The sequence below is a fragment of the Rousettus aegyptiacus genome, unplaced genomic scaffold, assembly GCF_014176215.1.
Source record: "Rousettus aegyptiacus isolate mRouAeg1 unplaced genomic scaffold, mRouAeg1.p scaffold_m13_p_4, whole genome shotgun sequence".
Taxonomy (NCBI): domain Eukaryota; kingdom Metazoa; phylum Chordata; class Mammalia; order Chiroptera; family Pteropodidae; genus Rousettus; species Rousettus aegyptiacus.
The window spans coordinates 30770785-30798585 of NW_023416307.1; the positions used below are offsets into that span (position 1 = coordinate 30770785).

Genomic DNA, 27801 nt, shown 5'->3' on the forward strand with positions numbered 1-27801 from the left:
GGCACTATGTATCCTGGATGGTGACACAAAAGTTTGAAATACCATGGTTATTCTATGAGGAACGCATTAACTCTGTTTCAACACCAGCACAGTGAATGGTGAATTACCATTTAAGCCTATTTTCTGCATGACAATTTTTAATAGTAGAATCTGCATACAAGGCCTATTCAGGCATTCCTCAGAAAATCTAAAGAAACTAGGTATTGATTTTGCCCCATCATAGACAGACACAGACATACCGAAGGAAGCCAGTACTCTGATTTTTCAGGTACATTATTTCAAGTCTATATTATACTCATTGAAATACAGCCTACCAGGCTTTCCCCACTCCCATCACAAACTTCATATAACAAAAGTAAAATCGAAACCACTAAGGTACTAAGAAAAAAACAAAAAAACAAGAGAAGGGCCCTAGTAGAGCCATTCTCCACTAATAATGGAAGCCTCATTCAAGAAAGAGTATTTACAGGGCCTTTCTGGTCCCTCAAGGAATTCCTTTTTCGTCAGCCATCTCTCAGTTCTCGTCAGTCAGAGTGGTGGACCAGGCTTCCCGTGGGGTCTCGCTGCCTGCTTTTTCCATTGGTTTCCAGGTGGTTGATGGAGCACAGATCTGTCAAGTGTGTTTTTGTGCTAACTCCCTGCCTTTTGGGGGATGAACTGGTTGGTCGCCTTACTGGGCGTAGGCCCTCCAGGACTGTCTCATGGGACATGTTATGAGAGTTCACTGGTAAGCTTATCCTTTGGAATGTGGAATCCACTTTCCCAGAAACCACATGCTAATGGGCTGTTCTACTGCTCAGTTGAGCCTGAGTCCAAAGGGAGAGAAGTAGGGAGACATAGGCACCCTGTCAGCAGAGGCAGAGAGGCTGAGGTGGGCCCAGTAAAGGAGAAAAGTGTGGCCGAGGGTAATAATAACCTACTGTGAGCAATTATGTAAAATAACAAATGTAAGTGCTTTTTGCAGTCCAGGCACATTGGAAGTGGGAAAGAAACAAACCCACACAAACCCACAAACCAACCTTTTTATTATTTAAAATATCATGGCTTTAGGCCAAGAACTTTTCAATCAGCATTCATTTGTAACTGTCCCTGAGTTACGTGATTCCATATTGATTTTAGGAACAGCGCATGTAGAGTTGCCTAATTTTGTTACCTAGAGAAGTTCAGCCTCACTTATCAAATTCTTAACCAGCTCTGATTCTGTGTCAGGAGCTCTTCTGGGTGCTGGGGCAGGAGATGAAGGGAGGCCCCTGTCCTCGGGATCTCATATTGTACCTCTTCAAGCTCACGTAGTGGAAATGTCATTGTACTGGGAGATGTGGACCAGAAGAAAGTAGTATGACCTAGTGGATAAGAGGGGCGATCTGGCCTCCGACTATCTCTGTCCAAATCCCAGTTGTGTCACTGACCAGCTATGTGACCTTGTCACTTGAGTTCTCCACATCTGTTTGATATTTGCTTTTGTAAAATGGGTAATAATAGCATCTTCTCTAAAAGCATTACTATAAGGATTAAGCGAGATGTTCCATAGAACTTAGAAAATGCAGAGTTTATACTAAATATCAGTACATGTTTATTTGTATTTATTGAGAGGCAAGAGCTCTGAATTCTACTCCTCTCTTTTCCACTGAATAGTTTTGTAATCTTGGGCAAGACTCATGCCTCTGAATCAAAAGGGAAGGAAGGGGGTGACTATATTGGCTGGGCTCCTGGGTCCTGACTATCAGAGAGAAATTGGGTCAATCTGCCCACTGGGGGCAAGCAAGCATATGTCTGGAAAACAGTAGCTGCCCTGGGGCATCTCAGTACTACCCTGTCCTGTGGTTAAAACCAATGACTAACTGCAACAGTCCAATTGAGGCAGGATTGCCCAGAGCCTTGGTATTTAGAAAATAAAATTTAGAACATAAAAGGGTCGGGTGGGAGGGATTAACTACTTAAATTTCCTCTCAGCTTTACAATTTTCAAATTCTAAATCCCCGTTCTAATTCTAGCTTGCTGTGTTTTGTACACCGAAGTATCTGGGCAAATAGCCAGTTTTATTTTCAGATCACCATGGTAGATGTGAGTAGCTCAGTAATAAGACCGTGTGGCTGGAAATCAAATAGAATACACACCCACTTTGTATAAAAAATGTCAAATGACAGAGTTAAACATGATGTTTTGCCTACGATGTCATTCTGAATGGAGAATTACAAAGTTGGATTTCAACAACTGGGCTTTTTCGCTGGCTGTAAATATAAGGTTATAGTATAAGAATGGCTTGTTTAAGCTTTTTCGTACACCTTAAACAGAAGGAGTGGCAATTACTTCCTGTTATAATAGTGCTTGGTCCTGGTATAAATAGTTCTCTCTGCGTGTGGCCCTGCTCAGATGAAGGATGTGAACTGTTGATTTTCATGCTAGTAGCTGCCTGGCCAAATAACTATCTTAGGATGTTTACATAGGAGTCTGACTGCAGGAAAGTCAGCTTCATAAAAGCTACAAGTAACAGACACTCTTTTCTAAACTTATACCTCACAAAATTATTAATACGTTCTTACCAGTTTCCAGTATTGATACTGATAAAGGACTTACTTAAACTGCATATTAGTGGTGTGAATGGATTGTTTCAACTTTTAAATTTGTTCAGGGAGAATATAGAATATAATTCTTTTCCTTTGTTGAGAGATGGATTGTTATTAAATTAAAAGTAATTTCTTAGGCAATTTTAAAATTGTCTTCTGAGTGCCAGAAAAGATATATTTTTCTTAATCAGTAGAAAAAAATTGCTTTCAGAAAAGCGATGCTACCCTTTTCCTTAAAAATTTTATTACTATAAAAGTTATAATTATCTATCATTATAAGAATTTAGAAAGTAGGAAAAAGACCTATTACCTTAATATGCCTATGGTTACACTAGTTTTTAAATTATTTTTACGTAGGGCATAAAACATTCACAGAGACATTTTTTGTTCCTTTGATTTTCTCTGGCAAATCTTTTATTTTAAATCCCTGAATACTCATTAGTTTGCATTATTTAGGAAAGGGATATCAATTTATCTGTGTTCCAATTACATGGCATAGATATTTAAAAAAATTACTAATGATAATAGCCAGATTAAAAAACAAGCAAATAGTTTAAACTGACAATGTACAGACTTTCTCTTTTTTCCTCTCTATTTGGGAGGCCACACTGAGATTGGCTTTGTTAAGTAAGCCTTCATTCTCACACAATACATAACTAACCACCAAATTGAACGAAAGTCTCAGTCCACTTGCATTTCAGAGGTGAGAAAGACCGGCTCATCTTTGCCACTTCTCTGGCCTGGCTCTATCATCCATTAGGATCAAGAGTAACTGGGAATAACTTCCTTCCATTGCAAAGCTCCTGTGGCCAAGATCTGTCCCAAAGAAACAAGCTGGATTAGGATTGGGCTGGTCAGGGTGTGCAGAGAACTCTGCCTGGGGTGCAGAGGGTCTTATTTCCCATCTCTCTCCATAAAACTGTGATCTCCAGAACTCTACTCTCTCTCATCAACTATTAGGAAGGCTTAATTATTAGGCAGCCACAAAAACAAAATATTATAAAAAAATTAAATTATGAAATATTTCAGACGTATACCGAAATAGAGAAAGCAATATCGTAGCCACTCCTATTTAATATTTTTGACTTAGATCTCTCTTTCTGAAAAGAAATAAAAGGTACCAGTTAATAGCTCAGGTTCTCCTAGTTCATCTCTTTCGTCTTTCTCCACAGAGGTAACCACTATCCTGGAAATAGTCTGCATCATTTCCATGGATATTTAAAACTTTTTTAACCTCGTAAATTGTATTCATGTAGGTACTTGTTTTGTATGTGTTCAAAATGTTTAAAAGTAGTATCAACTAGATTTTTCACTCGATTTTTAAAAAATTTATCTGTCTCTAGGTATAGACAATATATTTTTACTCAGATATAACATCTCGTTGTATAAATATACTAATTTATTTACCCATTCTCCTACTGCTGGCAATTTGATTGTTTCCCTTTTCACTAAGAATACAAACAATGTTACAGTGACTACCACCCGCAACCACGTAAGACTTCTTGTTTCTGCAGAACCTCACCAACACCTAGTGTTATCAGACTTTAAAACTGTTGCTTATATGATAGGTTTGAAATGGCTTCAATGGGGTTAATTTGCAATTCTAATTATTCATTTAGTTAAGTAAGTTTTTTTCATTTGTTTTTTGACCATATGGGTTTCCTTTTCTGTGGATTGTTTATTCCCAATCATTGCTTGATTTCTACTGTGTTGTTCGTTCTTTTCTTATACATCTATAGGAATTTAATAACACATATGATATATACTAATCCTTTGTTAGTTGTATGCATTAGATATATCTTCTATAGGTCTGTATATCTTCCCTAACTTTGTGGCTTTTCTTTTTCTATTTTTAGGTTGATTTTATTATGGTGTTTAGGAGACTTACTAGTGCACTTATTTTGCTGACAGAATCCTAAAATTAAAAAGGAATTTTTCTTTCTGATGAAGCTTGGTTTTCAGAACCTAAAATGGAAGTTACTAAAATTACATGGCAAATGTAGACTTCCAGTGCTGTTTCTCTCCACTACTTCTCATAGCTAATGTAAAATTTGTTTCGAAGGGCAAGTTAGTTGGGATAATGCTTTAAGTCACCCTTTCTCATAAAAACACAGAAGAGAGAAATTTTACCAAAAAAAAAAGTGGCTATGGTATCAGATTTCCTTTAGCAAGTGCAGTCTGCACCCTTCAAAAAAAATGTTTAAAACAACACATGTTCTAAAACCAAAAGAAATTACCTAACTGGGAGATGAGCTTTTTCCTCCAGAGAAGAAGTACTGCCTCAAGTTCTGCCTCTCTGCAGAGTCCCTCGTAATCCACACTTAATGGACCAACGTTTTGGTTCATGGAAAACAATAGCGAGAGCAGAAAGTGGCCCAGCATTGGTAGTTCTTCTCAAAATTCTGAGCATAGTTGGACAGTGTTTTAAATTTCCAATGAAAAGTTATATTCAGTTAATCTGTTTGGCTTATTTTATTTTAGCCTATACGTATATTTTGTGTTGTGTACTTACCATGCCTATGCATAGAAATTGTCTCAGAAACATATAGTATAACCACTTTCATCATGTGTTTGGAATGACACATAAGAGAACACACACACACACACACACACACACACACACACACAACTGCAGTGTTGACTTGTGGAAAACAGTACCAGCCAGTTCCCTAAATTGTTTTATTTTTACATATATAAAAATGAATGAGTTATGGGATCTAGTCTTGTTTTCTGTTTTAACAGGTACCCTGCATTCTAACATTTTATATGGGGCTTATAACACACTGCTATAATGAGTCTATGGTTTGCCTTTTTAAAATAGTATCTTTTATTGTACAGAAATCCACAATTTTAATGTAGTCAAATTTATCAATATTTCCCTACATAATTTACTGTTTTGCATGTGTGCTATTTGTTTAAGAAATCCTTCCTTGTTCTGATGTTATAAAAATTTTATCTTATAAATTTATCTAAAAGTTTTAAAATTTAGCTTTTCACATTTGGAAATTTTATGTATTTGGCAATTTTTTGCTTTGTATATTTTAAGGCTATGTTGTTAGGGGTATACAAATTCAGAATTATTATATATTCTTGGTAAGTTTTTTCTTTTATCATAATGTTATCATTTTTTAATATGAATCATCTTTTATACTAAAATTATTTTATCTGATATCAATAGAACTATAACAGCCTCTTTTGATTAGTATTTGAAAAATGTTAATTATATTTTTTTCTACTCCTTTACAGTAAATCTTTCTGGGTCTTTATTTTTTTCAATCACATACCTTAAATACAACACTAAAAATCCACCATTAGAATCTTTAAATTACTCATTTAATCTGTTTATGCTTATTGGAATATTGGAATATTTAGATTTATTTTTACTATCTTATTTTGTGTTGTGTATTTACCATGTCTTTTCTTTGTTCCTTACTTTCCCCCACCTCTTTTTAATTTTTTTTTTATAGAATTGAATAAGTTTTCCTTCCTACTCAGTGGATTATTATACAATCTATTATTTTTGTTAGTTACTCTTAAATGTTGACCTAAAATATGAAGCTGGTAAATATATTCATCTACCATCTTCAGGAAGCAAGTCCTTTAACTCTTTTTGTTCTTATCAATTTCCCTTGCTCCTCAATGCCATCGTTGTCTACTATTTTATTCCCACCTTGTTTTTAAGTCCCCACTGCCATGGTTACAATCTCATTCATTCATTCATTCATTTATTTAAATTTTATTTATTTATTTATAACAGGTAGGTGCTTTTTTAGGTTTACTCACGAGTTTCTCAACTTCTTTTTTTTGTCCATTATTCTTCTGGGTTCAGTATCATTCTTCCATAAGAATATGCTTTATTCTTTCATTAAAGGTCTCTGAGTGATTAACTATCTTAGTATTTGCTGGAAAATGTCTTTATTTGAGCTTTACTCTTAGAGTGTATAGCATACTAACTGACAGTTATTTTCCCTCAGCATTTTGAACATACTATTCTCTTGTTGTCTGGTCTCTATTGCTTTTGGGAACTGTGCTGATATTCAACTGTTGCTCCTTTCTAGGTTATTTTTTAATACACATTGCATATATTAAAAACGTTTTCTTATCTTGTCTTTGAGATCCCAAAGTTTATTACGTATATCTAGATATGGATTTATTTTTATATATCCTGCTTAAAACTGGAGTTATCCTTATACCTGATAATTTATGTATTATAAAATCCTTAAAAATTCTTTAAAAATCTTGGAAAATCCTTAAAAATCATATTTTCAAGCATTGTTGTCTCCACATTTTCTCTGATCACTCTTTCTGAAATGTGTATTTGATAAATGCCTTGGCTTCTCATATCATTCTCCTGTCTCTTAATGTTTTCAAACGTACATTCCTTTTATCTTTCTCTGCTGGATCCTGTGCAAATGCCTCGAATATATCTTTTAGTTCACATATTCTCTCTTTAGTTATATGTAATCTTCTGCCATGCTTTAAATTTCATTGACCATAAACATTTCTAAAAATTCGATTGGTTTTCTTTCCTTTTTTAAACTAAAAATTATTGGAGTGACATTAATAGAATTAAGTATGTTTCAAGTGTATAATTTAACAGTTTGTCATTGTGTGTTCACCACCCAAATTTAGATTTCCTTCCATTACCAAATATTTGACCCCTTTTACCCCATCTACACCCTCCCCCCGCCACTTCCCTCTGGTAACCACTAATCTACTGTCCATGTAATTGGTTCTTTTTCAGACCAGTTTATCCTTGTTGGTTTTTTTTTTTTATGGTCCTCTCCACTATTTTCGCTCTTTTATTATTTTAAATTCATTTATTTCACAATCTCCTTCAGATTTTCTGTTATCTGAAGTTTGGGATGCTAACCTCCAGTTCTTTGTGCTTACTCATTTTGAATCGTGGGGACTATTTCTTTATATGTTTTATAATTTTTGATTATGAGCTAACTTCAGTGAAGTTTGTCCTCTCTTGGCTATCCATGTAGACTGGGTTGTGGAAGCATCCTTCCAGAGTTGTTTTGTAGTTTTTTTTTTTTTTTTTTTCTGCCAGATGCCTCATAGGTATCTGTGGCTCAATTTTTATGTTAATTTTTCAGCCTTGGGATTTTTATACCACTTGGGTAGTGTGAATCTGGACTCTGAACTCTTGCATGGAAAATCTTGAGATTTTGATTCCTTATGCAAGACTTTTTTTGTCTCTAATCAGAATTCTGGGCAGGGGAGCGGGGGACAAGCCTCCTTGATGATCACTGATGCAATGGGTAGGATTATTCTAGTTCCCCATTTCACTGAGACTGAGGCTCTTTGAGGGTTTTGGACATATGTTGGAATCTCAGTCCAACTCCCTTCCTCCAATGGGCCTAAATCTACTGTCCCTCTTTAAATCCAAGTCTTTAAGCATTTACCACCCTTTCCTGGGTATTATAACCCTACTTCTCCCACTCTTGCCTGCAAAAATATGCCCCCATTTCTTTCTTTTGACTCTTTTATCTCCTCATTCTCTGAGCCTTAATTAGTTCTAATACGATTTCTGGTAATACATCTCGTGATATATTATTGATTTTAGTCTTTTTGGGGTTAACATAGAACCTGGAAATCTTCTTGCAACAAATATTGGTTAATTAATCCACAAACTGTCCAGTGTGGGCAATTGCTGTGTGTGTCTTCATAAAAAATATATAAACTGTTTTCCATTGGAATTGTTATAGTTGGGGATACAGTAAGCCTCAGATCCTATTGGAGTATGGTAGAGAGAACACTAGACTAAGAGTCAGAAGTCTAGGGTTTAGACTAATCTGCTGTTGAAAAATTGTCTTTAGACAAATCATTCTACCTTTCTGAGCCTCGGTTTCTTTGTTTAGGAAATGAGGATAGTATATCTGCTCTGTTTAACTTACAGGGTTGTGACGAGGATTAAATAAGAAATGCCATATGAAAAAGTTGTATATGTTTTAAAAGGTGATCCATGGGGTGATTTTTAATAATGTGTTGTTATTTGTGAGTAAGGACATGGTGAACCACAGATGCAGTAATAAGATTTCCCAGTTCCTTCTGGGAAATATTGCTTACACTGGCACTGTTGGTTGCTGGCCTTTTGTTATAAGAAATATTGTTCTAGTTTGTTAAACTCTCTCTAATGGTTTACATGCTGACCAAAGGAGTCCTATTGATATTCTAGATGGCTTAGAAGAAGCTTCACTTTTGATTATTTAACTCAAAGATATCCATCAAATGTCATTCTCTCTTCTAGCAACATTCTTCCAGTTGTTTTAAAAGTCAATACAATATTAACCATCTTGGTGCCTTTCTAAACAGAAATGGGGCTCATTCACATCTTGCTTCCACTTCTCTTTCTCCTTTCCTCACCAGTGTTTACCCAGGCCTTCTGAATCTATTCATATTGGTGAGCGTCCCACCACACAAAAGATACACTCACTTCAGTTTAACAAACACTGGTTCCTAAAGGTTGTATGTAAAGCAAACTTTTGCAACTGGAAAGTCGTATATTCACATCAAATAACATATGTTCCCCCCTTTGGTTTTGATTTGCATTCAGTCAGCATTGGATTTAGTATCTATCTCTCTATCAAGTTCCAGTCTCTGATAGACTCTAAGCATCCACTATTTAGGAATCCTGGTGATTTCTTTTGTTAAATAAAGAATGCTTGCCAATAAATATTTCCGGCTCTATCTACTGTTAACATGTTCTTATAATGGGTTTTTACATAAGAGGTTTGTGTGGGTGTATAGTATTTATCTTTTAATTTCACTTTTGAATCACTGTCCCTTTAAACATGTGAGTAACAAAAAAATTGAGCACAGATCCTCACTCCAGTGTTGGAATGTAGTGCCATGGAGCAGAATGCTGGCAGAATAAACAGTGGTAAATGTTACCTAAGCCAGCCCTGACCAGTAGGTAATCACAGTCATATAAATTATAGGTTCTCTCTGGAGACAAGAATTATTTCCTGAGTCATTTCCAGAGACTCTGAAGTGGCACTTCCTGTGGTTAGAGATCTATTGAGCTGAAATAAGATTTTAGCTGTTGGCCCCTGTGGAGGAGACCTACAGGGACTAGGAAGCACAAGGTGTTGGAGCTGTTAGAAATAATTGGATCTGACACCCTCATTTCATGGAAAATCTAAAGACTGTGCCCAGCATTACACTGTTCGTTAGAGGCCGTAGTCCCAGGACCTAGGATGTCTGTCTCCAGGTCACTGGCTTTGGTTTTATTTTGTTAAGTTTAAGTTTTAGCAGTGTATCCCTTTGCGGAAGTGATAGGCTATAGTCTCTGAAGTCAGATCTGTGTTAGAGTCACTGCCCCACCTGTTACAAGTTTATAGTCTTGCTGAGTCTGGGTTTCTTCACCTAAAAAATGGGTATAATAATGTATACCTTATAGGATTATTGTCCTAATTTGTGTTAATGTATATGAAATGTCTGTTAAATCCTAGATTAAAATACAAATATTAGTGTTATTATTTTAGGAGATGGGGTGGGCAAACTGCTACCTCCAATTTTAATAGTAACTTGCACTTGTTATAGCACTTTTTTGGTAACTAAGTCTGTCCTCATCGCTCCAGCTTTGGGCTTTATGTCGATTCAGGGCTCACAAAGGCCTCTCTTGGGAATCGAGGGTTTTATATTTTATTTCTAGCCACCTAATAATCTAGTCCCATTGTAAAATCCTGGATTGTTAAAAAGAAATTTCTAGTCTCCTTAAGCTCTAAGGACCAAGAGAAATAGATTCTCACTTCCTATACCAGTCTGGTTCTCTCTCTTTTGAGACAACTGAAATTGTCCTTGAAATATTAACCAGGCTGGAATAGAAAGTAAGACTTCCAAGTAGTGAGTTGAAAGCCCTGGGTTAGGGGTAGAGGTGGGGTTGGAGAGGAAGGTAAGGGAGACCCTATATGAGCTCAGCTTCAGCTGAGATGAGCAAGGCAAAGAGCTGATATTCCTCAAATAAAATAGTTGCTCAACAGACTAGAAGATAAGTAATTAATTCAGGGTCTGGTCCTTTCCTTGGAATTGAAACCTCCATGGCTCTGCTGATCTGCTGGGTTTGAGAAGGCCCAGGGTAAATAGAGGCAGTGGCAGATAGGAGTCTGGGGCTGTGTGTGTACATGGGATTATTGTCAGGCTAAACTATAGTAAGACTTGTGTAAAAGATGTCCCTCTTTGTTACTTTTCCTAGGAAAAAAGGAGTGACAACAGTCACCTTGCTTGGCCTGCAGGCAGTGAGGGAGAGAGTTGTCTAGAATATTTGGGAGCCTGAAGCTTGACAGAAAAAGCAGTGATAGGACAATAAGTCAGAAAGGCGACTGGGTTCAACTTCCTCTTCTTACAGGTACAGGGCTAAAGGTCATGAGCAGAATGGCTTGGAAAGAGCTGCCTGGCTAGGCCCTGGCTCTCCCTTGTCCTGTCGATAAACAGATGACCTCAGCTTCTTGTCCTATTGAAGCAGCCCATTCCCTGCTGTCATAAGAAAATGAAGAAAAAATGAAAGTGGGGGGAAATACTGCATCAGAAAAGTAATGGGAAAAAATAAGAAATGGAGAGCAGAAAAATAAATTGAGGCAATCAAACCCTTAGCAGCTTTGGCATTTTGTACCGTGATCCATCCTAGAATTGAATTCAACGTGACCCATGAAATGCATCTTTAAATTATTAATATACTGCTGATGTTATAAATTTTCCAGCTGGAAAGAACCATGTCAATCAGCCATGGTAGCCTTTCTCTCTTACAGCTGAGGTATCTCAGGCCCAGAAAAGCAACAAGACCTGAGTGAGGTGAGGCACACATGGCTGAAGAGGGGTCGACCTGAATCTACCATCCTGGCTCCACTTCTCTATGGTGCTTCCTCGATATTGTTTTGGTTCTAGGCATGCAACGCTTATCTTGTCTCCCCTCTCTCTCCACTTCTGCCTGTCCCCACAAACCCATTCGCTACAAGTGGAGAGTGGCTCCTGTCAGCCGAGAAGAAAGGAGGCCACTGAAGCCAAGGAGAGAGTGGTGCAATGTCTCCCCAGTCCTCAGAGTTGTGTTCATTTCCAACAAGATTTGTATCACTTGGTTCAATACCAGTCGAGAAATAGCAACAATGGCCCCTGATTCTATAGCTATTAAATGCTAATTTTCTTACACATTTTTCATAGGTTAATCTCCTGACTTGGCTTTTTTATTTCCATCCTCCCTCTCTTTCTCCCTCATCTATTGCACTCACTGTTGTTGGAAACTTCCATGTCACTCTTCTGGTCACAATTCCACGACATTAAAACCTTTCGTGGCTCCCACTGCTTGGCAGTCAAGGTCCAGGAGAGATGAGTTCCATTGGTTTTATAACACTAAGCTTGTAATGAAACTCTTTTCTAAAATAACTCCAAGCAGCCAAGCCCCAGACAAGCCCTGGTGAGGATCACCTTAGGGTTCCTCAAGAAAACCAAAAAGCCAACCCCTAGGCCTTTGCTTTAACATTTAAAGCAAAGTTAAAATGGAGGATCCTGAGTGATAGGACTCAGTCATACCCTCAGTTACACCTTAAAAATTCCATTTACAACTGATATTATTCTACTTTTCAACTAGAAATTGGCCCTGCATACAAGCTGAACTGTGAGATTAGGTTAGCAAATTTATTTAGTTTTCTAATGACAATGATTCCCCCTTGATTTTTTTTCTTGGTCTTAGGCTAAGAAGGACTTGATGTCCCTTGTGTTAAGAGGAGAAAGTCACCTTAAATATCCAGTAATTTCCTGTATATAAATTAGGCCTATAGGTTTGGTGAAGTTAAGATCATTAGTTAATGGCTTTGTGATGATGCCTCTTTCAAGTGACTTCTGAAAATTGGAGACAAATAGAATGATTCAGAGCTAAGAAAGAGCCAACTGTTCATTTTTGTGCGAGATGTACCTCTTACTCTCAAGCCCAGGACACTGGTAAAGGCTTTGATTAAGGGGGAAAAAAATGCATCTTGTTTCTCACTGCACATTAAAAAGAATGTAATCTCTTCCTCTTTCTTTTTTTCTTGACTACTTTTTTGTTTTTTTTTTTTTACTTTCTCATTTATCAATTCCATAATATGCTCTAGTCCATCAGCAAGATTAAACTTTAAAATTCCCTTAACTTGAACAAAATGACTTTTCAAATTATTTCCCTTCTTTTCAAACCTCCTATTCTGTTTTGCTTAATAACTATCCCTTCAACTATCAGTTCTCCCAGTAGAGTTTATTAGTCTTCCTGTAAAATGTCCTACTATGGAGTAATCAAATAAGCTCAGCCTTTGCTGAAAGAAACGAGGCAAATGAAAATGTATTTTAACATTCTAGAGTATTAATTTAAGTCTAAAGATGTAGTGTGCATCGCTGAGAGTTTAGGGCAAATTTTTCTCCCAGAAACTATTCACAGCAACCTTGAGGGACTAGGCCATTGCTTTTGTAAGTAGTAACTTGCATTGCATTGTCTGTTGGGCCTGCAATTTTGTTTATTTGATAGTTAAATGAGAATTTAAATCACTTCGCCGATTAAGAAGACTAAATCAAAACGACCAGTCTTGAATGTAATCCTGCACATACTCTAGGTAATTGGGACTTTGCATTGTTTTTATTTTAACAGCAATATTCTGAATGGTGGTTCTTTTTATTTTTTTTTAATTTTATTTTTAGTTTCCAGTATATAGTACATACATTGGTTGTTTTTTTTTTTTTTAATGAAGAGCTCTTAGTCTGTTTTTTTTCCCCTCCCATTGTAGCTTTAGTTTTTAGCATATTTGTTGAATAAATGAGTAACTAAGTAAAAAAATAACCACTCTTTTTTTTCTTTCTTAGATGAAGTGACAGAGGCCTAGAAAAGGTCTAACTTGCCCAGAGTCCCACACGAAATCTTTGGACATCTGGGTCTAATCCTCTGATATGGCCATTAAGATAGAGCTACAAAATTATTCTTATTCATGTACTCAGATAAGATACATTAAGACCAGGCCGATTCAGAGAGATTTTTTAAATTGTGGGTGAGCAGTATTGATGGGGAAGATTTTGACATTGGATGGCACAGCATTTGAATCTTGGCCATAACTCTTTCTGACCATGGGACCATGGCAAGTCATTTAAATTCAATAATACTCACATGTAGAATTGAGATGATAATACCTACTTCATAAGATTAAATGAGTAAATGTAAGTTATTGGTACTATTACCAGAAATATGATGTAGCTATATAATTATCCCCGACTTTAAGAAAAACACTCAATAACTTATATTGGAATTGCATATATAAAGAGATAACATCATAATGCTAAGTTGACAGTTCTCTCCATGTTCTTAAGGTACCGTAATGGCATCATAGGATTTATTTATAACTGTCATTTGTAATAGACTTGGGCAGAAAGAAAGAATACAGGCTAGTCACTAAGATAGTGCTGAAACAGAGGAGTCTTGTTTCTATTTTGACACTTAAGTTCTATAGTGGCATATTTTAGTTGTCTAAATTAGGAATTTATTTCTGGCACAACAGTCTATACTCATTCAGATATTTTCTTCCTCTGTGTTCTGATGCTGGAGTAGAAAGTGTGTCAGAAGTCTGTATGACTAGGAAAGAATTTAAAATGAACCCCAAACTGTCTGTGTAGTTTGTGCCTGCTTATAACCAGCATAACCCATCAGCTCAAGGGAAAAATAAAAATAGTCAAAACGGTTGTTTGACCTCCTTCAGAACAATGGTGTTGTCTGATTTTTGAAAAACCTTTTGAGACTTGATTCCTTCTACATTTTGTGGATGAGTCATAGTCACTCCACGAATGTTTTCGGTATTGAGAGTGACTAATGGATTCAGTTTCATATGTCTGTGTCCGCACATGGAGATTCCTTGCAAGGTTAAACCAGACCCGGGTGCTCTCAGACAAGGTCAAATCATGGTACCCTCTAAGGTGGAATAAACAGGATCAGCACAAAGGACAAGAAAGTTGCCCCTTACAAAAATAACTCAACCACTGGGGTGGTTTATCTACCAGAACTCCCTAGAGGAGACTAGCCTGTAACTAATATGAGAAAGGCAATGAATTAAGAAGTTGTATCCTAACAGGAGATAGGGACTGCACAGAGACTAGATAAAGTCTCTATCTTCTACCGAAAGAATTTGCCACAGTTTCTCCAACCCTAGGGAAAGGGGAAACAAGACTCTCTGTGGAAGGGCATAACTATTCCAGTAACCTGGAAGTATTCTTGGGTGAGACTGTCCAACTCCATTAATACTAATGTGCTCACAGGTTTCCTCATTTGGTTTTCTTGCTATCCTAATACCAGGAAGGGGGTGACCTGGGCAACACTCACAAACACCCCCCCATTGCATGTGACTATATTGGCATTTAGTTAACAAAGCAGTCCCTCAGGATTTGGGGAGCATGGCTTGATTCTGCAGAGATAGATGACTTTTGATAGAATTGATAAAATAGAATTTCTGTACCTCTTAAGCTTAGTCAGACTGTGAAACAATCATGACCCTACAACGTCCTGCCTGAGAAGCCAGTTCTTGGATTTGTCTCCCTTTTCCTTATTTCTCTTTTCAACATAATCTTTACTGAAACACCACCTGTTTTGGGCTTAAAATGATTCCTCAGAAGGAATTTAAATAGAAAATGTGAGTTACACTGATTTCCAAAAAAAAAAAAAAAGAAAAAAGAAAAGAAAAGAAAATGTCTAGTATAAACTTTATGTACACTAAATTAAATGTATGATGCTGATCAATTCAGGCAAAACACCTTGCATCTGAAGCAGAAATGGTTTGGGAGTTGTCTTTTTTCACTTTCTTGGCTACTCTCAAACTTGCTTAAATTCATCCAATTACCCAATTATCTGGTCTCTGGGATTATGAATCTAATAACATGCCAGTTACAGTGAACTTTGGATAAACTTTGCTCCATTATCAAATAATAGGAGCCATGGACATTACTCTCTTTCTTCTTGGGCACACTGTTTTCTGCAGTGATCTCCAGGTGAGTGATGACATTGATCATGTATGTTCTCTAGGTTAGAAAGTATGTTAAATTCATCCATAACCAGCTTCTTAATATTATAGATAGACCAATACAGAACAGTGGATAAAAATTCCTGTGTATTCTAAACTAGGCCCTGGAATGAACTTCTGAGCACAGTGCAATTAGTCATTTCCATCCATCCTTACGAGGTTATGCAATAAAAGGTGGGATGGAGGTGGTAGAGAGTGGGAAAATGCTGTGATGTATCCTTGGGAAGCAGCAGCTTGGTGTGAAGGGAAAAGCACTGGACTGGGAGTCAAGGCATCTAGTCATAGAGCTACTTTTAGCTGTGCAAACTTGAACAAGTAGCTTTGTCTCTCTGGGTCTCAGTTTCAAATCATGTAAAATGAGTGGATTAGTTTAGATAATTTCTATTAGATGTGCATTAGATGAGAGGTGGAGGAAAGGTGGCCAGAAAATAGAAAGTGGGAAATAACTAATCTCAGAAATATAAATATGCACAGACTACTTTGATTTTGAGGTGAAATTTAAGACCAAAATCTTGGATAAATTATTAGGAGTGTGCAGAAGGGTGAAAAATTCAACCCTGTTTACAAAGAGGGCTGGCATTCTGGAGTCTAAAACCCTATCTCTGATGTGCTCTGTTTACAGCCAACTTTATCTTTCTGAAGGCTTCTTCATCTAGAAAATAGAGAGGCGGTTATCATTTGTACGCAAGCATGAACAGCAAATTATTTACAGAACCACCAGAGATTAAGATGCCTTTTGTTCAGGCTGTGCCTGTGTAATCTCTGGCAGTTCGAAATGTGTAGGCAGGGGAGAGTGCGTGAGGGGGGAAGAGGGTCATGTCCATATGTTGGGTATGTTGCTTGTCTTTGTTTCTGAAGGGAATATTCTCATGTAGAAATAGCCCAGGATTTGATATATCATCTGGTTGTAATAAAGAAACTATATCTTCATAGTGAGCAATGGAAAACAGAGCTTCATAATTACTTAATCATCATTTTGTGTGTTACATTGGATTATGCTCAAATGATGAACAAAAATTCCCAAAGGCAGCAACAGAGCAGGGCAAAATGCTATGAACTAAGAGGATGGACTTGTCCTGCCACTAATTTCCTGACCTTGGGCAAGTCACTTAACATCTTTGGATTTTAATTACTTCAACTGTAAAACATAGGGAAAGGAGAAGCCTGGGATGATTTCTGAAGTTCCTTCTAGCTGTGAGTTTAGACTTCATGATTCTTATGTCTGCAATGAATTAGCCCTGAATACAATGATATTCCTAAAATATTTATAAAAACACTGTTTACAAAGTAAACTCCAGCTAAGTATATGCATCCACCCAGTTGCATTCAAGTCTATTCAGAGTCCTACCATTATAACTTCCTATCGTTGCTGGCCACTAATCACATCGGCCTGCACATATGTTTTCATCTATACTTCTAGTATTTACTTTTGTTGTTCTCATTTCTATAATAGCCACATGAGAAAAAATTTCATACCATTCAAAATACAGTCCATTGTAATTTCCCTGTAGAGATCAATCGTTCCCTGATTTCTCTTTGGAGGCTCCCACATAACACGTTTTAGCATATGTCACATTGCGTACATAATTAAGGTGTTTACATCTGACTGTCAGATTGTGGGTGACTTGAGGGCAGGAACTGTGTCCAGTGCTGAGCTAGACCCATGCTTGTCACAAAGTAAGGCTCACAAAGAAACCTAATATTTCTTCAATGAACTGTGAATGTGGTGGTTTTCAGCATCATGATTCACTGATTTTGGGTCCCTAGTGCCAACCTTTAGTCTCCTTAGCTCTGCTGAAGTAGGAGGGGGCTTCTCGTAGAAGCTTCCTAGGGCCATTTTGAAAACTTTTGATCTGTGATCCCATATTTTACTTCTCAATAAAATTATTAGAAGTCCAGTAATATTTTTGAGCTGCTGTAGACCTCATATGAGTAATGCTAGATTTCACCTGGAGGAGAAGACCAAAAGTAAATTCTCTCTGTCTGCATCAATGGAGAAATCAAGGACCATGAACAGCATGTTACTTCAAGCAACATTTCTCAGTGGTGGAGTGCTATTGGTATTTTGGGTGGGTTATTATTTTTTTTATTACGTAGAATTGTTCTGCATAATGCAGGATATTTAGCATTCCTAATCCTGGTCCACCAAAAAACAGTAGAAATATCCACCCTTTTAATGTCTGTGACAATAAAAAATACCATTTAGTGAGATGGCACTGACTCAGAACCATTAATTCGAGAACCATTAATTTTAGAAGAAATTGCAAAGCCTCCCATATTGTAAACATAATTTTTGAAACCTGCAAGTTTAGGACCAAGATTTTCTAACCCTAAAACTTTGACTTAGCTGTTAACTTTGGTTCAAGACTGAGTATCAACAATTTGAGAGGCACTTTTGACTGAGAAGGGACTGAAAAGATGGAAAAACAACTTCTTTCTCTTGTACAGAATTTATGGTTTACAAAAAACGTTAATAAATGCTATCTCTTTAGCCCTTCTTGTAATATGAGGAACAGATTACATTTCCCACATTTTAAACGTAAGAAAACTGAGTTTTGAAGAAGTTGAGTGGCGCCGGCTCAAGTCTTGCCGCCATTTCAAAGCCATGACTGGAAACCAGGTCTCAGCTGATGCTGAGTCCTAGATCATCCCTTTTGTGTTGGTAGAATATGCAGCTAGTTTACTAAGCTGGAAACTCAAACTAAAGAACACACACGCACATATCTGGCTGCTATCATAGTGTCCCCAGGTTATTAGACATATTAAGTGCTAGATGCCCATCAACAAGTTAGCACACATTAAAATCCACAGTGAAACAGAAGAGTACTGTGGTGTATTGTATGTATGACTAATTTGAAAAGGTAAGTTTAAGTAGAAGAATTTCTATTTTAATGTAATTAAATCTAACATTACTCATGAATTTCACACATGATTTTGAGAGTTTTAGTTTTACTCTTGACCCAAGCCTAGTACTGAGAAATGACACTGTGGAAGGTCTCCTTCACTTCCTTAAAAGCTGTCTAGATTGTCATTTTGAGTCAAAAACCTAGAGCAGAAGATAGAAGATTCCACTGAATAATACTGATGTAGAGGACTGACTTTTGTAGCCTTAATAGGTGCTTGATCTTGAACCAGCATCCACCCATTTCTGGCCATTCACATACTCTGGAAAACACAGCAGAGTGGTCCTCATTGCATGTAGCATCCTGTAAAGCACCAACATTCAATACTGAACCATTGAAGCAATGGATCAACGATATCACTTACAAAAAGATGAGAGTTATCTTATGGGAAGACAATACAGATACCTATATAGCTTCATGAGAATCACAGACCCAAAGTTCTAGCCACCCTCTTGATTGCTTTTTTAGCCAGAAAAGATAGATAAAATAGAAATTTCCCAGAGAAGAAGTTTGCATGCTAAATGGCCTATATATAGCACATTTCAGTTCTCAGAGAGACTCATGTTTTCAAAGGGGCAGTGTAGCATGATGGTCATAAGCACAAACTTGTTAGCTGTATGAATCTGAGAAGATTTACTACTTTGGTATCCAGGTTTTTCACCTGTAAAGTGAAGATAATAACACTACTAACATTATAGGGTCATCGTAAATGTAAATAAATATTAACTATCATCATCATTGTCATTATTGTTACTGGGTGAAATATTAGCATGAAATGTCAGAGCTTCCAATAAGTAATGATGTAAAACTAAGAAACTTGATTTATTTTTGATTATTTAGGCTAAGCAAGGCTGAATATGGATTATTCAAGTCCATTTCACAAAACCATAGAATGTTAAAGCTTGCAGGACCTGAAACTCTATTTAAGCCAAATTTCTTGTTTTAGAAATGAAGGTGATGAAGGTAAAAGAAGTTAATTTCTTGCCCATATTTTTCAACAAGGACTCTGGGGTTTTGACTCATAGTTCTGCCCATGAAATTTTTACCTATTGACTATACTTAACCAGGAGTTTTTTACCTGGATGTGCAAAGGGAAATAATCTGAAATTCAAAAACATCTGCTTTCCTATTCTGAGCAGCTCTGGTAAAAGTTTGGTAAAAGAGATTAAACTTGCTGACTAAATAAGTTTTTATGACTAATAAAAAGATGTATGATATTAAAAGATGAAAAGAGCAGTGGATTGACAGAGAGGAGGCTCAAGTCTTACTTCTGCCTCTGTTACTAATTTGGAAGACTGTTCTCAGTCTCAATTTCTCTATTTGTAAAATGAGAGAGTTGGATTATGCAACTGTTACAAAATATTGGCACAATAATTTATTGCATAAATATAATTTCTAACTAACAGTTAAATCTTTATAATTATGAAGACCATCTTGTCATTAGCATGTTTGAGCACCTGGTTGCAATTGTTTTTTAATTTGTTGATTATTTAAAAAAAAAAAACAAAGAGAAAAACAACTTAAAAAATGAACAGGCCTTGGAAACCAGCTTGCTCATTTGTAGGACAGTTTATTGGGTTGGAATATTTTGCCTTTGGCAAATGAGAATCACTTAATTCCAGGCATTTGCTTATTGACTTGCTAGGATAGAATGATCTATTTTTCTTTCATTTCTGTCAGTAATCACCACTTAAAACTCTTAAAGGGAGGCCCAATTACCCCTGGAAAAGGATAATATTCTGTGACCTGCCAGACTGGGATGTCACCAACTCTGCTCTAATTAATAAATGTGCTTTCACTCTAAGCTAAGCTCCTTCTGTATTAGAAAAAATAGTAATTACCTGCAACAATCATGAACGCGAATCAAATACTTTCTCAAGGAAATAACAAGTACTTCTTTAAGGTAAAGGGGGAAAATAACACAAAAACTCTATTTAAGCATTATGTTTATAAAGTTGTCTCGTCACAGTGAAATGAAAGATCCTTGGGCTGACATGTCTCTTGTTTTCTGGAGGAGGGAAGCAAGATAAAATTCTCACAAGCAGTCTGTCTTAGCCATCACTGTCTATACCCCCAGAGATGCCCCCAGAGAGGCTAAGAGTGGTTGTCAGGGTAATATTTGTTGTTTTGTTTGTCTCCTGTTTTATTTACAGGGAATACTCATTTGGCTAGAAGAGTGTATGGCATGATTTGACCTGGAACAACGGCCTGAATTCAGCACATATTTATTGAACAACCAAGTGCCAGACTATAGAAATTCCAAACACCAAATGACCACAACATTTCTGTGCCAATATAGGACATTCCTCAGTCATTTCATTGATTAAGTGAATGACTGCATGCTATAAGAATCAGTTTCAAAACTACATTCTTAGTTCTCTTTATTTCCTGGGATATAAAATCGATGAAATCCTTTAAGCTAAAGACAGTGAAAATTAAACTCTTTTCAGCTTGAGGTAATATATTTTTCTCCTTCTAAAATCCAGGCCCTTCCAAAAGATAAACTAGTTGCATGAAAAAAATAAACCGTGATTCCAAACAAAAGAGCGTTTGTTATTAAAGCTAGCATGACCTACTAGAGGCCAGAATTGACAATCTAACTGATATTCTCTGTAGTAATATACTTCCATATGCAACAAAGGCCCGAGAATGACATGCTTCACAATCATCAGGAGGTGAGAGTATGTCTCAGCTAATTCTCTGGCAGAGCATCTTACAACGTACCATTCCTCTCTTTGTTAAGACTTAGCAAAGTCTTAACAAAAACAAACTAGGTCCTCAAAAAAGAAAATAACCCACCAGAGCTCCTGTAACTAGAGATAGAATCTAAAGCCTTGGCTATACTCAGCTTGATTTCTCAGGTGCTTCGCAAACAAACAAACAAACAAACAAACAGACAAACAGCTTCATCAGGATTTCAAGGTGAATAACAACTATAATAAATACAACTAAAGAATATCTTATGGTATGGCTTCCTTTACAGATTAATTTTCTTTAATGCCTAAACATCATATTAACTTTTGTGTTGTAAGAGAAAAATATTTAAGAATCAAAATGGTAAACCATCAAAGAAGGTATGGCTGCATTTGTGTTGTCTACCAACCCAGTCAGGCATATAAAAAAGCACTCCTACTTGGGGTACAAACACCATAGAACAAAGTGCAGGGGTAAGCAATAGATACCAAGTTTGGGAGTAAATGTTAAGTAGGTGCTTAAAGTTCTACTCATGACTCCAACAGATTTTACCTTAGAGAATGAATGGTACAAAAAACCTCCTATCTAAGGTCAGAATCCTTAATACATCTTCAAGAATTTATTATCTTTGAATTAACTCCTTTTATTTTGGATTAATCAATGTATTAAATAGAATTATTTTGTTCCCATTGATTCAGAAGATGTACAGAAGCTCATTTCAATCAATAATTAGTAAAAATACTCCTTTGAAATGATCTCCCTTACCAACTCATACTGAGGAATATCCATAATACTTTTTATGTTATATTTGAACGTCTATTATTATGGCAGGATAATTATTGGCAATTGATTTAAAACTATTAGTTAATAAGTCTCAGTACCAGTGAGACTTACTTGCTATTTTTTTTTTATCTTGAAGCAAATATCCAGGCACAAATAAACTAAACCACAAACAATATTTCTGCTCATAGAACCTAACCAACCAAAAGTCTCAACAACTAAAACTTTTTTCTTCAGCATTCCAATTTGTGGTGAACAAATGAAAACAAAGGCAAAGTGCATTTATAACAGGGATTAAAAACATTCAGAAATGCATTCAGCTTAAACTACCTTGTTCGTTTATTACTGTAGTATACTATACTGTACTATAGTATTTGAAATTACCAACCATTACAGATTCAATCATGTGCCTTACAAAATACTTTCATATACTTAACCTTTGTGTTTCACAGTAGCCCTTTGAAATAGATATGGTAATTTTCATCAACATTTACTAATGAAGAAATAGAGTTCTAAAGGGCCTTAAAATGTCACCAAGTAATAAGTGGCACACTTACTACTAACTCTAAGTACTGTATTTTTTCATATTTATCATACTATACTTACTAAGACAAGATTCACATACATATGCATATATGTACACATACATATGTTATTATATATAGATGTAAAATATATATATGTGTGTGTGTGTGTGTGTGTGTGTGTGTGTGTGTGTGTGTATACCATATGTATATTAGAATTTTCGGGTTATTTCTAAGTTGAAATTCAAGACCCATCTATGGAATGTTTTACTCTATGGTAAAATGAAATCCAAATAAAGCAAACCCCAGAGGTTACCAGCTCCTTCAGTGAGACATGTACTCTCTTCATTAGCCTTATTGTCTTGAGCATCTTTGGGCTTCTGGGGATGTCCTAGGCACAAGGGTTTTTTCTCTTTTCTTGGCAGAAGTTTCAAAGCACAGTCCAAGTCCTTTTTCCCAATTCCAAGTTCTCAGTTGCTGTGAGGATGTTTTTAGCACTTTCCAAAGCAACATCGTTCAACAGAACTTTCTGCAATTCTTCAATGTCCAATAAGGTAGCCATTAGCCCCATATGGTTTTTGAGTACTTGCAATATGATCAATGTGATTAAGGAATTGAATTTGTAGCTACATGTGGCTAGTGAACACCATGTAGATAGTTTAAGATTCTGGTTCACAGGACTCAGCATACTAGCAACGGCATCCCTTGCAGGATTACCCAGTGAGGGTACAACAGAAGTTATGTATTTAATTATGAGTTATATCTTAATTGGTTCTCAAGAGGGTTTGAAGCAGAATGTTGGTAAGCATGAAACAAACATATAGGGATCTTTAAGTAAAGGACAACAAATGGGGGGAGTATGTTGTGATAAATATTAAGAGAGAAAAGAGCAGAACAGTGTCATTTGAATTTAACTTGAATTTCTAAACTCTACATATCGAAATAGGATAGAACTATCCAATTTAATATAAAATTTCCTCTTTGCCAATGCAATTACTAAAGGTAAAAATTCAATTAACGATGGTGAGATTTTACAACGGGCTCAAATAGAAGCAAAAAAAAAAAATGAATAGGACATCATGCTCTAGTGTATGTTAGAGTGGGCTAAAACTCTAGGACCATCTCCAATGAAATGGTCTACTTGACAGAATTGTGAAGATTCACTAACATGATTTATAAATGAACCAGCACAATGCCTAGCATGTGGTAAGCATTCAATAGATATTAGCACTTACAATGATCATTTATTTCTGCCTACATCTTTTTAAAGGCCTCTTCCAAGCCCCTACAAGAACATAAGAAGGTGCTTAGGGTAATTAATTGGAAAACTATTTAGTTGGAAATAGATCATAGATAGGAAAGATAGACAACATAGAGGCAAGTAGAGAAATGCCACACTTCCATCATCATTTACAAATTGCTGCCATAGGGAGAACCGTTACTGAGGAAAGTAGGTCAGATGTCTCAGGTATGTTGAGTCAGACAACACTGGAACAGTGAGACCAGAAGAGAAAGAATAGGAAGGAAAAGTAGCTAAGAGGACTGCTTGTATTTTAGATGTTTGTATTTGTGGTATATTACTAAATATACATCACTGATGGTGATGTTCTTGTCAAGGATCATCAAAGAAGGCAGCATGGAAGAGTATGTGAGGCATGAGAAGTGTAGGGGAAAGAGCACTGGTCCTTGAATCAAGTCAACTGGGTTTCAATCCCCACATTTCAACCACATGACTTAGACTAATGATCATCTTTTGGTCCTCAAATACTCCTTCTTGTAAAAAAAAACCACACACACAGTGCTGAATGACCTTAAAGTTATTCCTGCCCTAAAAATCAAGACTATAACTCTGAATATAAAAACACTTGTGGGCTCTAGTCCTCCAGATTTCCTGAAGCTCTGCTGGTCTTTCAGGAAAGCTTGCTATTTAGTCCTCTAACTTGTTTTTGCAATCTTGAAGCTCAAGTTGTGTGAACAATGGTATCTCAAGTAGCATGCATGAAAGCAGTTGGTATGGTGGGAGTGAGTGACAGTGGGTGGGTGAACAGATTAAAGAGGAAAAGGTTGGAAGAGAGAGTAGTATGTGTGAAAAAGAAAGCAGTCTTTCTTCCTTTGACATTCTTTTGCTATAGTCCTCTATAACAGCTATCCAAAGCCAAATGCCAAAATGAGGGCATGAAAATAGCTTGGACTTTGGAGTTAAACAGATCTGAACTTGAATCCAAGCTCTGGATTTGACATACCAAACCTCAGTTTTCTTATTTCTGGAGTACTTATGGTTAACAAGTATTGTGAAGTTTAAATGGTATAATATTACCCAGCAGATAGTAAGTGTTCAGTAAATATTCTCTTAACTTGACCTCTCCAAATAGGCTTAGTTCTTTTCCCTTCTTAGGCATGAAAGACTAGTCAAAGAAACAAACATCCAGGGCTGCTTAGAGATCTTTATCTAGAGGATGTAAACAAGGTGCGGTGGGGGAAAGGATGCTGATGAGAGAAAAAGCCCTAGCCATGAATAGAAAAAGCCGTCTCTCCGTTAATGAAACCTCTTCCTTTATGTACCCTCATAAATCTCTGGTTCCTGAAAGCCACAGAGGTGTTTATTAGAATAGCAATCCTAACTGCTTTTCCAACATTTTACCAACAGGAAGATTCACTGCTCCGGCAGAGGAAACAGAACGAGACCCCAAAAGTCTCCTTGTCCCCCCCTTCCCCCCCCCCCCCGAAGTTAGCTAATCTGGATCCCGGAATGACACCGCTCCTTGCTCCCAGGAGTATGGGGGACCTTCTTCCAAGTGGAGTCCAGGGAAAGAAGAGCATCTTTACCCGTCTTTCTAGGTAGCTTGCTCCACCTCACCCCCTTTACTTGGTTCTAACGCAGTTTCTGCTTGCGGGAAACGCTGACAAGCGGTCCCCGGCAATGTTAGCTCCCCGCCTCGGAGAACTTTCAGCACCGCGGACAGCGTCACTCGCTGCTATTCATTCTGCGGCCCAGGTTCCTTCCTACCTGGGACTATCCTACCCGGGTGTTCTCCGGGACCCCTTACTTCGGGGTGGGGATGCGGGGTGAGGGCGGAGATGGGTTATCACTTTGTAGTCCTTGGCCAACTCCAGCCAGTGACTGGTTCCACAGTTCAGGGAGAATTCCTTCTTCAGAGCCTGTTCCTTTGCAATTCTCAGTTCAATACCTCAATGAACCCAGCTTCGCAAAGATAGTGGAGTCTGGAGTGCCTCCAGGAGCAGGCGAAAGCCCTGATATTCCAACCTCTCCCACTCACCACCTTTCCTCTGCCTTCCTATCGCTTCTAGCCATTTGACGACTTCTATCTTACTTTTCCATCACAATGTAAAATACACATTGTGCGTGCGTGTGTGTGTGTGTGTGTGTGTATCGGGGGGGGGTCAGTTGAGAGAAAGAGGTTCGGGGCTTTGTCCGGTGGGGCTGTACTGTCCTACTCTGCCCCTTTGGATTCATAGGAAACTGCTGTGCTTTGGGATGGAGGCTCGGATAAGGTGAATAATTGTAGGCAAAATCCTTTCGCGGGGTTGGCTCCTCTGGCCAGAGAGCTTCTCTGGACTCTTCTCCCATGACGTCCTCCTCGCCTCCGCCGGCGTGTCGCCGCTCTCTGGGGACAGATGCCCCTCAGAGCGCACCGGCCTGGTCAAGGCAGCGGGCTCAGCTGGAGTTCCTTTGAAGAGTTTGCTCTCAGGTAAAAGGGCAGACATTGTCCCCGCCCTCCCCTCGGGCTGCGGCCGGAAAAGCATCTCTTCCTTTCCATGGGCTTATCCTGAGGCCGAGAACTGCGTTGTGAGACCCGAGTGTGTGCCAAGGCTGGGAGGACAGGCGGAGGGGGCCGACGTCTGTGGAGACCTGGGCGGCCCGGACGCTGCTCTAGGTTGGCTCCCTCTTCCGCCTCTCACCCCAGCGGCGCAGAGGCTGCATTTGCCCCAGCCCCGCCTGGAAGCTCTCGAGAGTCACAGCTCAGCGCCCCCAGACTCTAGACGCTGTTCGGGCCCCATTACCGGCCAACGCTACGAGACCCCTACCCAGCTCCTTCTTTCTTCCAGGGGCCCCTTCCCGGAGAGCGCTCTCAGCTCCGCGCCATGTTCCCGCTTCCTCCCTCCCGGTGGCTCCGGCTCCCTAGATCATTAAACCAGAAGCGACCGTCCCATTTGCAGGGGTCTAGCTGAAACGCAGGCGGCGCGGAGGAAGGTAGACTGAGCTGAAGGAGACTTACACTCACCTGAGGGCTGGCGGAGATGAACTGGCTGCTGAGGTTGGTGGCTGGCCGTCCTCACTTAAAGCGCCGGGCTCTGTCTCTCCCACTATGATGCGGGGTGCTGGTGGCAAAGGAAAGCAGAAGGCAGCCGCTGCTGCTGAACAGCTCCTCAATTATTCAGATCGCTCCCCCACCCTATACCCCTCCCCGCGACCTGTCAGTCCTCTCTCCAGCTAGCCAGTCTCCGCCTTCCTGGAGTCACGTGTGCAGCCCAACCCCTTACATTACTGAGCCGAAGCCTCTCACCAGAAGCCCTCACCCCAACACACACACACACACACACACACACACACACACACACACACACACACGCTATCTGCCACTCTCAACCCCTCTCTGGCCTACTGAGCCTCCGGGTGCTGCTTCCAGTATCCCAGGCTGTCTGGAGGCTGAGAGGGCCAAAGATGGGAGCAGTTCTCTGCCCTGAGAAAGCAAGAATAGGAAGGATTCTGCAGTGTCCCTGTGTTGATAAGGCATCTGCCGGCAGCCCCGCCTCTATTGGACTTGACACTGAAGAAAGCTGGCCATTCAGACCTGCTTCCTGCCTTCTGAACACTTACCCTTCCTCCAAAGAGCCATTGCTGCTCTTATATTTCTTCCAGCTCCTTCAGCATTATTGAAAAGAAAGGGTGGCAGAGACTGATTTCCTGTTTCCTCCTAAAAAAGACAAGACCCCACTCCTTCAAAGCTCAAGTAGGCTAAGTTTTTCTTTGTATTCTCAACACCTTATAGGTGGAAAGACTGGATTTGAGATACGAAGACCCACAAGGAATTGCAGTCTGTGTGAGCTTGGGTTATTTTACTTCTCTTAGCCCTTCTTCTTTCATTTGGAAAATGACCAACTCACAGGACTGTTGTGAGAATTAGAAATGATAATGCTCATGACATTGCCTAGCCCAGAGCTGTGTATACTTTGGGAACTCAATAAATGAGAGTTCTTCCACTGCCTATGTTAAAATCAATTTCAGAAATAAGAAGGTCGTGATTTGTGCCTGTGGAACGGAGGTATCTTTTGTAAACTTGGAAAG

General features: G+C 38.2%; 1 protein-coding gene across 1 annotated transcript in view; it reads right to left on the reverse strand.

Moving 5' to 3' along the window:
* The window catches only part of SLC7A14 (solute carrier family 7 member 14), a 104764-nt gene extending 77629 nt beyond the window's left edge, over positions 1-27135 (reverse strand). Inside the window, exons 1-2 of the mRNA XM_016127540.2 lie at positions 27119-27135; positions 26738-26834 (exon numbers count right to left, since the gene is read on the reverse strand). The gene's annotated coding sequence lies outside the window, so the exon portion shown is untranslated. The remainder of the gene's footprint in view (positions 1-26737; positions 26835-27118) is intronic.
* Positions 27136-27801: the final 666 nt, after the last annotated feature.